The following is a 17,582-nucleotide window of genomic DNA, read 5'->3' as shown; positions in this document are numbered from 1 at the left end:
TATAGGTTTAGACGGGTGCTTCCATTGGGGAAAGTTTTGTGAGGTAAATCAAAATCTCCTGGAACATTGAATTAGGAAAGAGTGAAGTTTGTGTGAATGCTATATGTATTAGAGTGCATCTTAGGGCCAATCCCCAAGGTATAGGAGAGTCGCAGTGGAGGCGACAATCGGCAGAGAGGTGCTTCCCTATGTGTGTATTACGAGGCATTATGCCTATATGTTATGGGATCTCCCTCTGAGGAGAAAGAAAGTTAAACGTTGGACTACATATTGGATACAAATGCAAAATCATCATAAGCATTTAGTGCAAAGTGAGTTTTAGACGCTCTTGGCCCGTGAGGCCATGTGGTGGGGTTGTCTGTCATATGCATGAGGTCCGGCTAGTGCCATAGCCAGTGCCGGCCCATTTTAGGTCCCATCACTCATGCAAGTTGGGATTCTCTTAAAGAGACTCCTCACGTGGGTCACGTAATCCCGGATATCTTCCTTATTCCTCTACTTGGCATTCGTCAGCCACACTACCAAGTTATCGGAGTATCCTGGCTCAGAAGATCTCTTAATGAAGAGATTTTTAAGGCTATTGAAGTTGGCTCGCTCAACAAAATCTAGACTTGTGTACCAAGTCCTTTCATTATTGCCTAAGCATAGATTAAATGCTTGCAAGCATTAAGTAAGGTCGGTGAGGCCGTTGGCCTCGCAAACCTACTCAAACTGCTCCATGAAATTGTACAGGTTGTCATTCCGTTAGTATTTATCTAGCTACTTTGTGCCAATGGGGATTTTTTATTGGCTCTCGAAGCCCTAGTTAACCCCTAGTCCTGCAAGTAGTGACATTGCTAGTGCCATAGCACTTTGCTCTACTACCATGTTATCTAGTAATTGCTTCGTCCTCCTTCTAGCACTCTCTCTCTCTGTGCATTTGGTCCTGCCTGATTTTTGCTTGTTAGGGCTAGCACTCGTTGGATCTCTCGCATTTCCATGTTCTGTCGTAATCTCCTAGTTTGCTAATCCTGGTTATAAACCATTATGCCCTGCAAATCCTTGAGTGCTAGCTTTCTTTTCTCTTCGGGATCTTTTATGACAACCTCTAGAGGTTTGCCATGGTAGTTAGCCGAGTTTGAGCATCATATTTCTTCATCATTTGCTGGATCTTCTCTAGGAAACCTCCTAGATCAAGCTCCTCGTTGTGTCTGCAATTTGAGCTAGTCTCTACCATATTCACGGTCTCATGCTCCACCAAGTTGTCGATGAGATTGATTAGGTTGGGTAGATCCACTTCTTCGATGGAGACTGTCCTTGCTATGCCTGGTTTCTCTATTGAGCTTTCAGCTTGGTCCTACCCTTGAGGTTTCAATCACCCAACTATGTCTTAGGGTCCTCTTCTACTATTGGTGGATTCCTTTAGGTTATTACATTTGAGTGAGTTCCTTGTTAATTACAAGTAATTCTCAATTTATAGTCACTGTGTGTGTGTGTGTGTGTGTGTGTGCGCGCGCGCGCGCGTGTACGCGTGTACTCCTTTCCATGCACTGTGCACAATCATGCTTTTAGCTTTTATTAAGTGTACTTCAAGTGCTGGAGAAAACCAAAATGTAAAACCACTATGATCCCTTTCCAAAATTTTCAAGTGTGTCTCTGCTTGCCATCACTAAGATAAAGGTTCATGTAGGGAAAGTGTGTCCCTTCTTGCCATCACTAAGATAAAGATGAATATTTAGTTTCTACACTCTCACTTGTGTTCATGGCCTAATGGGGATCTAAGCTTAGTTCTTGGCCTTTATTCTACTTGCTAAGGTCTACGCCGTGTTGTTCAGTTTGTTCAAGTTCAAGTTAGGGTTTGTTGGTCAGCCTAAGGCTCTAAGCGTGTCGAATTTGCTGCTAAGTGCATCAACTCTATTCCTAGCCGTTTTGCTACCATTTCTAGGTTTAGAATTGCATGTTAGGCATTTGATAAATTCTCTTGGTGCGGTCATGCTCTACATCATCTGGGATGTGTCAAATTCCCAAATTTGTCTGTTAGGGTGTGTCAAATTGTGTAGGGTCTGATTTTGAAAATGGAACGTCAAATTTACCACTGGTCCAATTTGGTCTAGTCTGATTCAGGTATGTTCGATTTAGATATGTCCGATTGTCACAATCGGACAAGGTGTGTCTGATTGGACATGGTCGCTAGCCAAATTTAGATATGTTCAATTTCTAGGATGATCAGACGGGTCAAGCGTCCTAGGCGGTGGGTTTGATTCTCACGTCTTGTCCAATTCTCAAAATCAAACATGAGGAGGTGGTCCGATTGGTGATGTGGTAGAGTTTGATTCTAATCGTCTGATTTTCGAAATTGGACAAGGTATTTAGTCCGAGTGTCCGATTCTCAGAATTAGACACTAGTAAACTTGTCCAATTCCGACGGCTGAAACACAGAAGCATGCCAGAGTTTTTTGTAAGATTCAAGTACATGAGGCCCTTGCCCTACACGCATATTTGATTTTTGGAAAGTCTTGCTAGCTATTATAGTTAGAACTGCGGGATTTTGATGAAATAGTAGTCAAAAATGTGTTTCAGCCATCGGAATTGGACAAGTTTACTAGTGTCTGATTCCGAGAATCGGACACTTGGACTAAATACCTTGTTCAATTTTGAAAATCAGACGATTAGAATTAGACTACCACATCACCACTCGGACCACCTCATCATGTTCGATTTTGAGAAGTGGACGTCATGTGAGAATTGAACCCACTACCTAGGACGTTTGACCCGTCCGATCATCCTAGAAATCGAACATATCCAAATCTGACTAACCACCATGTCCGATCAGACTCACCTTGTCCGATTGTGACAATCGCACATATCTAAATCGAACATACCTGAATCGGACTAGACCAAATTGGACCGCTGATAAATTGGCACGTCTCGCTATAAGCTTGAGTTGCCTGCCAAGGCCTTGTAGAGCTGTTCAATTCATATTCCATTAATGAATACTGTGGACACTGCTCTTTCAGTTGGTCACTCATGATAATTGGGATTCTCTTGAAGAGACTCCTCACGTGGGTCACATAATCCCGGATATCTTCCTTATTCCTCTACTTGGCATTCATCAGCCACACTACCAGGTTATCGAAGTATCCTGGCTCAAAGGATCTCTTAATGAAGAGATTTTTAAGGCTATTGAAGTTGGCTCGCTCAACAAAATCTAGACTTGTGTACCAAGTCCTTTCCTTATCGCCTAAGCATAGATTGAATGCTTGCAAGCATTAAGTAAGGTCGGTGAGGCCGTTTGGCCTCGCAAACCTACTCAAACTGCTCCATGAAATTGTACAGGTTGTCATTCCGTTAGTATTTATCTAGCTACTTTGTGCCAATGGGGATTTTTTATTGGCTCTCGAAGCCCTAATTAACCCCTAGTCCTGCAAATAGTGACATTGCTAGTGCCATAGCACTTTGCTCTGCTACCGTGTTATCTAGTAATTGCTTTGTCCTCCTTCTAGCACTCTCTCTCTCTGTGCATTTGGTCCTGCCTAATTTTTGCTTGTTAGGGCTAGCACTCGTTGGATCTCTCACATTTCCATGTTCTGTCGTAAGCTCCTAGTTGCTAATCCTAGTTATAAACCACTATGCCCTACAAATCCTTGAGTGCTAGCTTTCTTTTCTCTTCGAGATCTTTTATGACAACCTCTAGAGGTTTGCCGTGGTAGTCTAGCCGAGTTTGAGCATCATATTTCTTCATCATTTGCTGGATCTTCTCTAGGAAACCTCCTAGATCAAGCTCCTCGTTGTGTCTGCAATCTAAGCTAGTCTCTACCATATTCGTAGTCTCGTGCTCCACCAAGTTGCCGATGAGATTGATTAGGTCGGGTAGATCCACTTCTTCGATGGAGATTGTCCTTGCTGTGCTTCTCAGTTGAGCTTTCAGCTTGGTCCTATGCTTGGGGTTTCAATCACCCAACTATGTCTTAGGGTCCTCTTCTACTACTGGTGGGTTCCTTTAGGTTATTACATTTGAGTGAGTTCCTTGTTAATTACAAGTAATTCTCAATTTATAGTCATTGTGTGTGTGCATGTGTGTGTGTGTGTGTGTGTGTGTGTGTACTCTTTTCCATGCACTGTGCGCAATCAGGCTTTTAGCTTTTATTAAGTGTACTTCAAGTGCTGGGGAAAACTGTGCGAGTGCAAATATAAGATGAATATTTAGTTTCTACACTCTCGCTTGTGTTCGTGGCCTAATGGGGATCTAAGCTCGGTTCTTGGCCTTTCTTTTGCTTGCTAAGGTCTACGCCATGTTGTTCAGTTTGTTCAAGTTCAAGTTAGGGTTTGTTGGTCAGCCTAAGGCTCTAAGCGTGTCGAATTTGCTGCTAAGTGCATCAGCTCTATTCCCAGCTATTTGGCTACCATTTCTAGGTCTAGAATTGCATGTAAGACATTCGATAAATTCTCCTGGTGTGGTCATGCTCTACATCATCTAAGATGTGTCAAATTCCCAAATTTGACTGTCAGGGTGTGTCCAATTGTGTAGGGTCTGATTTTGAAAATGGAACGTCCAATTTACCACTGGTCCAATTTGGTCTAGTCCGATTCAGGTATGTTCGATTTAGATATGTCCGATTGTCACAATCAGACAAGGTGTGTCTGATCAGAAATGGTGGCTAGTCAGATTTGGATATGTTCAATTTCTAGATCAGACAGGTCAAGCATCCTAGGCAGTGGGTTCGATTCTCACATGTTGTCCGATTCTCAAAATCGGACATGATGAGGTGGTCCGAGTGGTGATGTAGTAGAGTGTGATTCTAATCGTCTGATTTTCAAAATTGCACGAGGTATTTAGTACGAGTGTCCGATTCTCGGAATCGGACACTAGTAAACTTGTCCAATTCCGACCAGCTGAAACACATTTTTGACTACTATTTGATCAAAATCCCGCAATTCTAACTATAATAGCTAGCAAGACTTTCCAAAAATCAAATATGGGTGTAGGGCAAGGGCCTCATGTACTTGAATCTTACAAAAAACTCTAGCAAGCTCTCTTTCACTCACACACACACACACATACACATAAAGCTAGGATTGCAAATGAGGCTTTCCCTTGCCTCTCAAGGCCTGAAACCCTTCTGGGCATAACCTTAATCTTCTCGATCACTCCCCTTGCAATTTCAACACATCTAAGCACTCATTTTTTCCAGTTTTTTCATGTTTATGCCTTGTTTGGGCCTGTTTTACAGCATCAAACCCTAAGCTTTCCACTTTGATTTCTAGATCCTAACCTACTCTTAATGTAATTAAAATCAAAAGCAAAGTATTGAAATGATTTCTCCCACTCAACTAATCATCAAAAATCAAAAATACTTACTTATAGCACTGATTAAAAACCTAAAATCTCCTATCTAACTCAAGCTCCGTTCGAGGATGAAACCCTTACTTCGATGCTCGATTTGAGGTGCGCAAATGCTCAATCTTGAATCCATTAGTCCCGGCAATGGAACCAAAATGTGGAGGGAGCTCACACTCAACCACCAAGACCCATGGACCACTTATTCATTCAAGCATTTCAAGTGAGAATCTATGGCTCTCTCACCTAGTCGATGCGCCTTCGATGGGTGTAGTGAGCTTACCTTGATGCCCAAATGAGTTGCCTCCTCCCTCAAGCACTCCAGTGGCTCCACGATTCGTGATGCAAGATCAAGCATCCTCAAGCCGCTTCCTCCAAGCTCCATCCTCCATAGCCATGCGTGAGATGAGATAAGAGAAGAGAAGGGAAGAAGAGAGGAGATGATGGAGAGCTTCACGTCCAAGATTCATGTGTTGCACTGGTTTTCTTTATGTATATATGATGCTATGGCAATACAGATCACTAGATGTGAGTCCCCGAAGGATGCATGGGACATACTCATGAAGAACTATGGAAATGTAACACATGCAAGGAAGATTCAGCTGAAACAGCAGTTCAACAACATGTCTAGAAATGGCAGAAGCATCCAGGTTTATACGACAGAGGTTAAGACCATAGCAGACTAGCATGCTACCATTGGATCAAAGGTGTCTAAAGATGATATGATTGGTGTCACACTAAATGGACTCGGCAAAGAATACAAATCTTTTGATACATCTATTTCTGTCAGAGTTGAACCCATTAGCATGAGGATAGTATGGTAAGGATTTTCGATGTATGATTAGAAAGCTGGATAGGAGATGAGTGATCACTTCATTGATGAAGTGTGTGCCTTGATCACTAACAAGTTCGATGGGACAGCCAAATCTTGAGATTACCTACTCCCAATGGAACTTGGTAGTGGTCCTAAAGTCATTCTTTCTCATAGCTCGTGCTTCCGCCCACTTCGTGAGATAGTCTGTGGCAACAATGATGTATTTCGCTTGTGAGTATTGTGTTGCAAGGCTGATTGGCCCAATGAAGTTGATTCCCCATTTCTTGAATGGTTGCCTTGCAATGATTGGACTCAACTCCATTTTGTCCTTGCAAATTGGTACCTTGGTCCTTTAGCACTCATCATAGTGCTTTACAAATCATGCTACATCTCAAAAAAGAGTAGGCCACCATAGCTGAGATTGCAGCACCTTGCAGGCTATTGTAGCTCTGCTAAAATGCCCTCTTGCTATTCCTCATGTGCCTCTACAAGTGCATCATGCATTTCATACTCGCACATACATTTGCACAACAATCCATCTTGCCCTAGCCAATAGAGTTGGCATGCTATCAAGTGATAAGGTTGGATTTTGAGAATGAATTACCTAAGTCAGGCTTTTTCTATTGGTCGTTCAGGGAGTCCATGCTTAAGTACTTGGACTATGTCATCTACCCAATAAGGCATCAAATTAGCTCTAAAAAAATCTCTTTCACTAGATAGGCTAAATAGATGGGCATTTGGTAGTTCGTCACAATGCCTTGTCTAGTGGCTTCTCCTGTGGGGATGCGAGACATATGGTCAGCTATATAATGCTGTTTTCCTTTACGTACAACCACAAAGAAGTCAAATTCTAAAACCAGAAGTAACAATCGAGCTATGCATCCAGTAGCACATGGTTTATTAATAAGATAAAACAAGGCTTGATGGTCAACAAAGAAGGTAAAGTACGTAGCCAAAAGATAATGTGAAAACTTCTTTACAGCAACACCATGGCTAAACCCTCTCTCTCCATTATCAAGTAATTCATTTCCGTATCTATGAGTTGTCTGCTAGCAAAGCTCATAGAATATTCTAAGTTGTGTTCACCAAGCTGGCACAACACAGCTCCTATAACAAATTTAGAAGTGTCAATGTGAACATGAAAGGTGAATGTCTGGTCTCTGGGGCTCATAGAATTGGTGCAATGGTTAGAGCCTTTTTTAACTCCTGATATACGCGTTGGCATTACTTAGTCCACTCAAATATAATCAGAAACTTGTATAGAGGTCTAGCAATCAATGCATAGCTTAACACAAACTATCGATAATACCCTGTATGCCCTAGGAAGCACTGAACTCCCTTGTATTAGTTGGTGGTAGAAGATTGACAATAACCTTGACTTTTGAGAAGTTGGTGGCAATGCCATTCTTTGACACCACGTACCCTAGGGTGCACCTGTACTTCACCTAGAACTGGCACTTTAAGGGGTTCAATGAGAGACAATATAATTGACACCATTCAAAGACAGCTCGAATTTTGTCTAAGTGTTCCTTCCAAGTAGAGTGAACACACAGATCGTGGATGAAAATCTCTAACTCCTTCCTAAGCATATCCTTGAATATAACACACATGAGCCTCTAGAAGGGTAGTTGGCGCATCAGTTAACCTGAAGGGCATGACTATGTAGGCAAAGATTCCCCACTTAGTGGCAAAGGTGGTCTTATGCCTATTGTTAGGATGCACTTGCACCTGATTATACCCCGAGAAGTCGTCCAAGAAACTGTAGGCCTCTTTACTAGCCACTCTCTTGAGCATATGCTCAGTGTATGACAATGGATAATTATCTCTTTGTAACAACGTTTGCCTTTTTGTAGTTGACGCACACTCTGATCTTCTTGTTCTTCTTCAGTATGATGACTATGGGTGAAACCCAGTCCGTGTGCTCAATCTCATAGATGAATCTTGCTCTCATTAGCTTGTCAATTTCTTTCTTGACGGCGTGAGCATGCTTTGGATTCATGGGATACAATCTTTGCTTTGACCAGCGTTGCGTCGAGTGTCATGGGTATATTGTGAGTCACTACACTCAAATCTACCCCTTTGAGTTCCTCCCCAGGGACCAAGCAAAGACGTGATATACTCTCGCAAGAGAGCAATGAGACTTGCTTCCTCTTTCTCGGTCAAGTCATTGGCTATAAAGGTAGGTCGGGGTGTCTCCCCCTCCTTGGATAAATTGTCTTCCTTGACCTTGGCGGGTCCTTCTATTGGTTTGCTTGCTTGCCCATGGTGTTTGGCTCCAAGTAAGATCACTCTCGTATCGACTTTTTTGAACTTAGTGAATCTCTTTGGTAAGTCCTGCAATTTTCTGTGCTCCTCTGACTATGCATCCCCAGGCCGTTTCCTTCTTTTCTCCTTTAACCTTTGGTGCCTTTAGTGATCAAGTAAGTCCCCTTTGGTGTGTCTAGTCTTAGAGGGTCGAGGTATTTCGGGATCACTATCTGAGCTTACATCCGATTTGGAATCAAACTCTCTATCTTCTCTAGAAGAGGGAGTCTCTCCCGATGGTCATAGCTCTGATGGTGAATCCGTTCTAAGCAATGGCGTGGCACTTGGTTGGGCTAGGCCTGCTTGCTCAAAGTCTATTGCACCTATTTGCTCCAAGCAGGTGCTATCGCAATCCATATGCATGACTTCTCTTTTGATTCTAAAGGCATTTCCCTTGCATGGTTTGGAGTCTACTCATATTTGCTCTATCACATGTCCCTCAGTGTCATATTCTATCGTGTCAATTTTCCCTTCATTCTCGTCACTGAAGGAACATCAATCCTTATATTTTTCGTTAGAGCTATCTCCATCCGACTGCTCGTCATCTCCTAAGTCTTGATATGTCTCATCCTTCTTGTCGATGACTAAGGCCCAATTGTACATCAAGTTTAAGTCGTGCACTTTGGTCCATCACCACTTAGGTTCGTTCAAGAGATCTTTCAGTGACTTAAGGTTTGTTGATGGGCTACCAACTAACTTGTTGGTCAGGTGCTCCAAGATCTCATGGAGCTCTTGCTTGTTGTTCGATACTTGGAATATGATAGGATTGGGTCTTCTCTTTGCACTCCTAGCCATCATGCAAATTGGGGCTAAGGGCTCTTCTCGGGTCTTGCCAACTACCTTAGCATCTTGCTCGTATTCCTTGTTGTTCGAGAACGACAGGTTGATTGTAGGAAGGACATGCATCCAATCTCGCTCGTCCTTAAGACAAGGGATATACTTAGTCAGTGGCCCATAAGATTTCTATTCTAGCCGTCACCCTTCAGCATAGTGAAGGTGGCATCAAGGTTGACTGGTGTGGTCTTCTAAGTGTCCACCTCTACTCTTACGGCTTCCATTCGATTGGCTAGGAAGATCAAACTGTTGCCCCAGTTTTCTATGACTATTGCATTGCACATCCAAGGTCGAGCTAACAGGACGTCATAGTCCACTCCCTTCATAACTATAAAATCAACTGAGAATTAGACTCCTACGATCTTGACTGGCCAATTCTTTAATATGCCAAATGGTTTCACTTTCATCCCATTAGCCAGTGTGATGTTAAACTTAGCCATCTCGACCAGTGGGTTACCCCAGGTTTGGAGCACTACATGGCTCAGCATACTGACGCATGTTCTCGTGTCTACAATTCCTTTTCTTGTGGTATCGCCTAAACATGCATTTTAGTGCCCTCCCAGAAAGCATCGACGTGTAAGGATTTTGGCACTGAGTGTAGCATCAAACTCAATATCTATATTTCTGCATCGTTCTCGTGCAAGTCAATAGTAGCTTGCTCCATTGACCCTTCAACCCACTGCTTCAACTCTTGCCACAGTGTTGAATGCTGTGTAAGTAGCTTGCTCCATTGACCCTTCAACCCACTGCTTCAACTCTTGCCATAGTGTTGAATGCTGCCTAAGTAGATCTCTTAGGCTTAGAGTCACTAGGGTGGTCACTAGAGTGTTGAGGAGGCTGCTAACTACTTGTCACTTTGCTATCCTTGCATTTCTTGGCCAATGGCCTTGACCGATTCACTGGCCCATAGCATTTAGGCTTTGTCTAAGAAGCAGCATTGCTTGTGGTGCAATCACATCTCTTGACTTTGGTCATGGAGGCGACATTGGCATGTTTATGCTTGAGAGATCATCAACCTCATCTTCCAATATGGGCTCAACATCTTTTAAGTGTTACTGGGCTTCTTTTACCCACTCATTCACATTTTTCGATGGCTTCGTGTTGGCACTTTGGGTTGGGGTACTCCCCGACCTTCGCACTTCCCTTCTCAATCGTCCTCCTTAGAGAGCTGACGTTTCTACTTCTGCATCAGTCCTCCTTAGAGAGCTGACATTTTTACTTCGGCATCTGTCACTTTATTTCCAACATGCAGTGTTGTAGCACTCTTCGTTTTCAACGTGACCTTTGCATCTGATTTTTTCCTTCTTCTCTTGTGGCTTTTCTTTTTAATTGAGGCTGTCTCTAAGTTACTAGGCCCTGGCAATGATATGCCAGCTTGCTTTCTCTATGTGCGGGTCATGACATGCAATGGGATAGGCACGGTCTCAAGTGTCTCGACACCGAACAACCCCAATGGGGTTGTTAAATGTTAACCTCAAATGAAAAAGGTGGAAAAGCCAAGGCAAAGGCAAAAGACAAGGCCAAGGCAAAAGTAAAACACAAGATGAAGGCGCGCCAAGAAGAATCTGGAAACACAAGAATTGCAGAAAAGTCCTTAATCAAGGAAAAAGGTGCACAAGAAAAAGCATGAGTCTATACTGTTGTAAAAAAGCACAAGGTGCACCATGATTTATTTTAAGAGTGTTGGGCTCTCACCCGTGCAATTTGTAAAGGTGGATGAGTGCTAGGAAGGGAGCTAGGAAGATAGGAGGACAATGGGGAAAAGGGCTTAGGCCATGGCCAGCCATGTAAAAAAGGGGATAGCCCAAAAGGGATTTAGGATTTTGTATATAAAGTTAAAAAGTGAATGAGAAGCTCATTCTTGTGTGTGGCCAAAAGTGGCTCTCCTCCTCCTCTTCTTCTTCTTGTTCTTGCTTGCTTGAGCTTGTGCTTGAGAGAGGGAGTGTGAGAGTGTGAGAGAGTGAGTGTGTGAGGGTGAGGGACCGTGGAGGAGAAGCTCTCCATCTTCTCCTCTCTTCTTCTCTTCTCTTCTCTTCTCTTCTCTTGCTCGCGGCAATGGAGCTTGGAGCGTGGAGCTTGAGGATGGAGCTCCCTTGAAGCCTGCACTTGGATCATGGAGCTACCGGAGTGCTCGGGAGAAGAGGTAACTCAATCGGCATGGAGGTAAGCTCACTACACCTGTAGAGATGGATGGCGCATCGGCTATGTGAGAGGTAGCCATTAGTGCTTGACTTGAAACGCTTGAAACAATAAGCTGTCCATGGGTCTTGGCGATTGAGTGAGAGCTCCCACATTTTGGTTCCATTGCCAGGACAAACAAATTCAAGCCTTGAGCTCTTGCACACTTCGAATTGAGCATTGAAGTAGGGTTTCCCCAAATCGGTACTTGAGGTGGATAGATAGGAAGTGAGGGAGTTTGAAGAGGTATTCGATCTCCTTAGCAAGTAGGTTTTTGGTTTTTGGACTTGGAAAAGCATGTTGGAGTAGTGTACGTATTTCCCTTATGATTTTTTTATTCGAATAGAGACTGAGACATACAAAGAGTAGTAGTAGACTCAAGAGCCTTCAGGCTCATATGCTTGTTATTCATTATTCCACACACTCTCTAATAATCATAAAAATAAGAGTAAATGTTACTCTAGGTCTAACTAACCAATACCTGACTAAAATCCTACACTGACTTATTCAATGACACACACATGAACAGTTGTATCTAGCTGGAGTCGGTCTGTCACACATGACATAAAGAAGGAATACTAAGAGCTTGATTTCTAACACTCCCCCTCAAGCTCAAACCATTTCCAACACTCCAAGTAGCTGCCTAAAATAGATCAACTTATCTCTACCAAGTGATTTGGTAAAGATATCTACTACCTGGTCTTCAGCCTTCACATGTATAAGTCAATCTACTATGCTAGTACCATTTCTCTGATAAAATGGTAGTGAACTTCAATCTTGCATGATAGACGGGATTTTTTGCAAGCATAACACTACTCAGATTATCACAATGTAGCTTCACTTTACTGTCCAAGTGGATCCCTAAGTCATTCAATAACTTATGTGGCCAAATAGCTTCACACGCCCCTAAGGTCGCATCACGGTACTCAGCTTCTGTACTAGACAATGCAACTATAGGTTGTTTCTTACTCTACCAACTGATCATACCGCTACCCAATCAAGATGGATAGCCACTGGTTGACCTCCTGTCATAAGTACAACCAACCTAGTCAGCGTTAGTAAACCCTGTCAAGTCAAGGGGTTTACTGGTTGACCTCCTGTCATAAGCACAACCAGCCTAGTCAGCATCAGTAAACCCTGTCAAGTCAAGGGGTTTCCCATATGCATAAAGCAACCCATAATTTGTCGTAATCTTTACATATCTCATGTTTCTCCTGACTGCATCCAAATGTGATTTGCGAGGTTTCTGCATGAACTGCCTGATCATCCCCACAGCATAGCTCAAGTCACGACGAGTAATGGTCAAGTAGATCAAGCTGCCTACCATCTGCCTATACATGGTTACATTCTCAATCTCTGTCCCAACATCAATCTGCAGCTCGACATTTTGCTCGAAGGGTGTATCCATAGCCTTGCATTCAGCCATACCTTACTTCTGTAACATGTCATGAGCATATTACTTCTGTAGCAACCATATGCCTTGAGACGTAGACACTACCTCAATGCCCAGAAAATATTTCAGCTCACCAAGATCTTTGACTTTAAATTCAGCCTGCAAGTATGATTTAATGTCTGCGATCCCGCTCTCATTATCTCCAGTGATGATAAGATCATCAACATAGACAACTAGAAATACATAGCCATGATTTGTCTTTTTCACAAACAAACTGTGATTAGCATCACCCAATTTACACCCCTGCTACTGTAAATAACTGTTAATTCAAGCATTCCATGCTTTGGGTGCCTATTTCAGCCCATAAAATGCATTTTTCAGCCTGCATACATGTGCTGGAAATTCCAGATGCACATGGCCTTTAGGTTGCTCCATGTAGATCTCTTCCTGCAACTCACCATTCGAAAATGCATTTTTTACATCCATGTGCCATAGTTTCCAGCCTTTAGTTGCTGCCAATGCAATGACAATTCTGACAATAGCCATTTTAGCCACATGGCTAAAAGTCTCCTCATAGTCAAGACTGTATTGCTATGCATATCCTTTTGCAACTAGCTTGGCCTTGTAGTGTTCCAATGACCCATTTGATTTACACTTAACCTTGTACACCCATTTGCAGCCAATGGGAACTTTGCCATTGGGCAACTACACTAAATCCCATGTTCCATTTTCAGCCAAAGCTGAATACTCCTCATCCATGGCAGCACACCAGTTCTCATTTGCAACTGCCTCATCAAACTCGGTTGGTTCCTTAAACCCTGTCCCCTTCGTCATATAAGCATAATGACATGATGAATATCCAGTGTAAGTGTACATGTCAACTGGTCTTCTGATCCTCTGAGATCTCCTCAACTGTGGCTCACTCTGAGCCTGCCTCTCATGACGCGGTACATACCGATTTTGTCTAGCACCTGGTGTCATGACAAACGGAATTCCCAACTCATTGTCCAAGATATCACTGCTAGACAACTCATAACCTGCAGTAAGTGGTCCTGTTACATCCTCAAACACTTTTTCTTTTCCCTTATCCACTCTCCCCCTCACTGACATATTCATGTCAGTGGACATAGGAGTGCGGTTCCACAATCTGCTAGACCAATGACTCACTGTAGATGATACATCACCTGTCTAACCACTCATAGATGTACTAACTGCAGGGGTATTTTTAGCATTACCTATGCTGGCTGATCCATCAGTAGGCACAACAACTAGAATCCCATACCAGGAAGCTAACTCGTTAAAGACAACATCCCTACTTATCAATGTCTCATGTGTAGATGACACATAGCATTTATAGGCTTTTCTTTCCTGTGCATAACCCAAAAACATGCTCTTTACTGCTTTAGGATCCAATTTCTTCTTCTTTTCATCTGGTATATGCACATGCTCAATGCATCCAAAAACTTTTAAGTGTCTAATGTCAGGTCTGTGACCATACAATCTCTCATAAGGTGTAACCTCATGAATCCCTGTTGTAGGGGTTCGATTTAACATATAGACAGCAATCATCACTGCTTCAGCCCAATAAGCATTAGGTAGACATTTTTCATTCAGCATAGCTCTAGCTGACTCCATCAGTACTCAATTTTTTCTCTCGGCAACACCGTTTTGCTGCGGTGTATAGCTACAAATGAGCTACCTTCTTATCCCATACTTTGCAAGATACCTCTCAAACTCCTTAGAGACATATTCACCACCTCCATCTGATCTTAGACAAGAGATATAGCAGCCTAATTCATTTTCAGCATGCTTTTTGAAATCCGTGAATGTATCAAAAACTTCATCTTTATGCTTCAATATATATAGCCAAGTGTACTGCTAAAATCATCAATGAAGGATACATAATAACGGGCTCCTCCCTTTTGCCTCTAGCAATTAATTTGCAGCCATTACCGTATTCTTCAATAAAGCATCCAACTTTATTGAATCTCACATGCAAGTTTTGTTCTGCCATTTGTCCCACAGACAAAAGATTCTTCGTTATTGATGGTACATGCAGTACATCATGTAGCCTTTTTTTCTTGCCATCAGGCATCATTAACGGAACAATTCATGTGTGTTGAAAGTCATGCTGGGTGTCATCCCCACTACACACATAACCATCTGAACCTATAACCATCTCATTGAACCACTCTCCATGGGGTGTTGTGGCAGCTTTCGCTCAACCACCAAGACCCACGGACCGCTTATTGTTTCAAGCATTCCAAGTGAGCTCTAATGGCTATCTCTCACCTAGCCGACACGCCGTCGATCCTACGAGGTAGTGAGCTTACCTTAGTGCCGATATGAGTTGCCTCCTCTCTTCCACACACCGGTAGCTCCAGGATCCTAGATGCTAGCTCAAGCATCCTCAAGCCTCTTCCACCTCCAAGCTCCATCCTCCATAGCCGCGCACGCAAGAAGAGAGAAGGGGAGAGAAGAAGAAGAAGAGGAGATGGTGGAGAGCTTCACCCTCTTGATCCCTCACTCTCACACACACTCACTCCCTCACACTCTCACACTCCCTCTCTCAAGAGCACACACAAGCAAGAAGGTGAGAAGGAGAGAAGAAGAAGAAGACTCCCTTTGCCACACACCAAAGAATGATCTCTTATTCACTTTTTGAACTTTATATATACAAACCCTAAAATCCCATGGGCACCCATCCCTTTTTTACATGACCGGCCATTGTGGCAAGGTCCTTTTTCCATTTTTCTCTTTTAGCCCCGTGCCTCTAGCCTACACCCGTCTAATATTTTACAATGGGCACAGGAGGAAGCCTGGTGCTCTTTTACAAGGATTTTTCGAGTCTTTTGAGGTGCCTTTTCTTTTAAGGTTGCACTTTTTGCCCCGGTTCATCTTTAGAGGCCGCTTACATGTCTTTGCTTTTTCTTCATCTTCCTTTGCTTTTTCTCCATCTTTCGCCATCTTGACTTCGCCATCTTGACTTGGGGTTAACATTACCCCCTCCTAGACAGGTGCCAATCCCATGGCACTTTTGGCATGGGTGTAAGGGTGAGGGCCACATGTAGGCTTAGGTGTTTGTGAAAGCTCAAGACGAGGTTCGTCGGAGCAGCTCAGTGGATTGCATGGGTGGACAAGGGCCTCCGAAGTTGGTGGTTGGACGTTTGTGGTGTACCTGAAGAAGAAGGTGCGGTACTCTTCCTAGGGGGGGTGCTATCTTCAGCGTGTTGGTGCAATGTGCTCGTGCTAGTGAAATGGGGAAGTGGGTCTAACCCCAGGCAAACCGAGGTGATGTCCCGCACTTGAGGACCCCATTTGTGCCAAGGGGGGTGGTGCCAGTGGCTTAGGGTGACAGGTCGAACCATAGGTGAGTGTTACCTCCCTAGGTGTGTCCTGCCGTTGATGTGCCCTAAGTGTGACGTGGGGGATCAAAAAGGGCTAGGGGGTTAGGAGTGGAGCCAGCCAACCAAGGTCACTGGACATGCCTAACTTAAGGACCCCTAGGTGCAGTGATCGTGCTTTTTTTTTTTGCCACATTTCGGAATAGTATTACATGAGGAGTAGGACAGCCAAGTCTAGTTCTCGTCATCGAAATGAGAGGGGAGGGCGGGCGGATGGATTTGCGTAAAAATTGATGGTTCTACATGTACCCTTTCAAGTTCATGCGGACATGGAGAGAGGTGGTGGATAGGAAGGGGTGATTGCACCTAGTGAATTGGTTGTCGCTCATATCCTCTGGGAGCGCTAGGCAAAATGAAGGTAGTAGGCTAGCCCTCATCATTAAGCGGGTCATAGCGCAACTATCGATAGCGTTAGGATCAAAAAAGAGGGGAGGCAAGCCGCTTTCTTGCGGCGCCGGATCTTGCTTAAGTAGGAGTTTAAGGAGCCTAAGGTAATTACAAGTGGTTATGAATGCGAGATCTGGGTAGGAGGAGAATTCAGCAAGGAAACGTGACATGGAGGCGGGCAGGCTTCCTAGATAAAAAAGTAAAGTGTTCTCAAAGGAAGTGGCGTTGGCATTGTAGATGACGGGAAAGTCGTGCCTCCCATGGAGGGTGGCGACAAAATCCACGCCTACCCTATAGGGATACGCCATAAACGTGGGGTCATTCTACTCATAGGGTAGGGTGTTACAAAAAGCCATCCAAGCGAGCATGTTGGTATTACATATTCGCCTCCTCCAGAGGGGTTGGCAGTCGTAGCCCCTTACCGTGTGTGGCACTTCGTATATTTTGTCTTGCCAGAATTCGGCCTCCTCCGTGCCCCACAAAGTGGGGGTCCTTGCCCTGTCCTCCAGCCATCTTTGGCCTAGTCGGCTGCCAGCCGCGATCACCTCCTCCATCGCCTTGATTGGCAGGACCCTTCTTAGGCTATCAGGCACATAAGGAAACTGAAGGAGAAAGGGTCCTTTTCCATTTATTGTTGTTCCCAGACCACTAGTTCTGCGTGGAATTGCATTGGTAGGTCTTCGAGGCATGGTGGGAGGGGAGCGGATGGCTGCACGACTGGCTTGGCCTGTAGCTGTTTTCTGGCCTCTTCCACCAGCTTTTTCCGCCGCTCCTTAAGGATGGCCTGTCTGTCCAGGGCCAGGTCGGGTTGTTGTTATCTTGTTCATGCGGCAAGGGGGGCTACGGGATTACATCTTCTCTGAATCTATTCATGTCAATTTCAAATTCGACTTCCTCCCCTTGTCGGTTTTCTTATAGTACTCTTTCTTCAAAGCCGAGGGCATCTGCCTC

Source organism: Lygodium microphyllum, chromosome 10 (assembly GCF_053477565.2).
Source record: "Lygodium microphyllum isolate KBCC chromosome 10, Lygodium_microphyllum_v1.1.10, whole genome shotgun sequence".
NCBI classification, from domain to species: domain Eukaryota; kingdom Viridiplantae; phylum Streptophyta; class Polypodiopsida; order Schizaeales; family Lygodiaceae; genus Lygodium; species Lygodium microphyllum.
The sequence above is the reverse complement of the archived record's forward strand: the minus strand, read 5'-3'. Positions refer to the sequence as shown.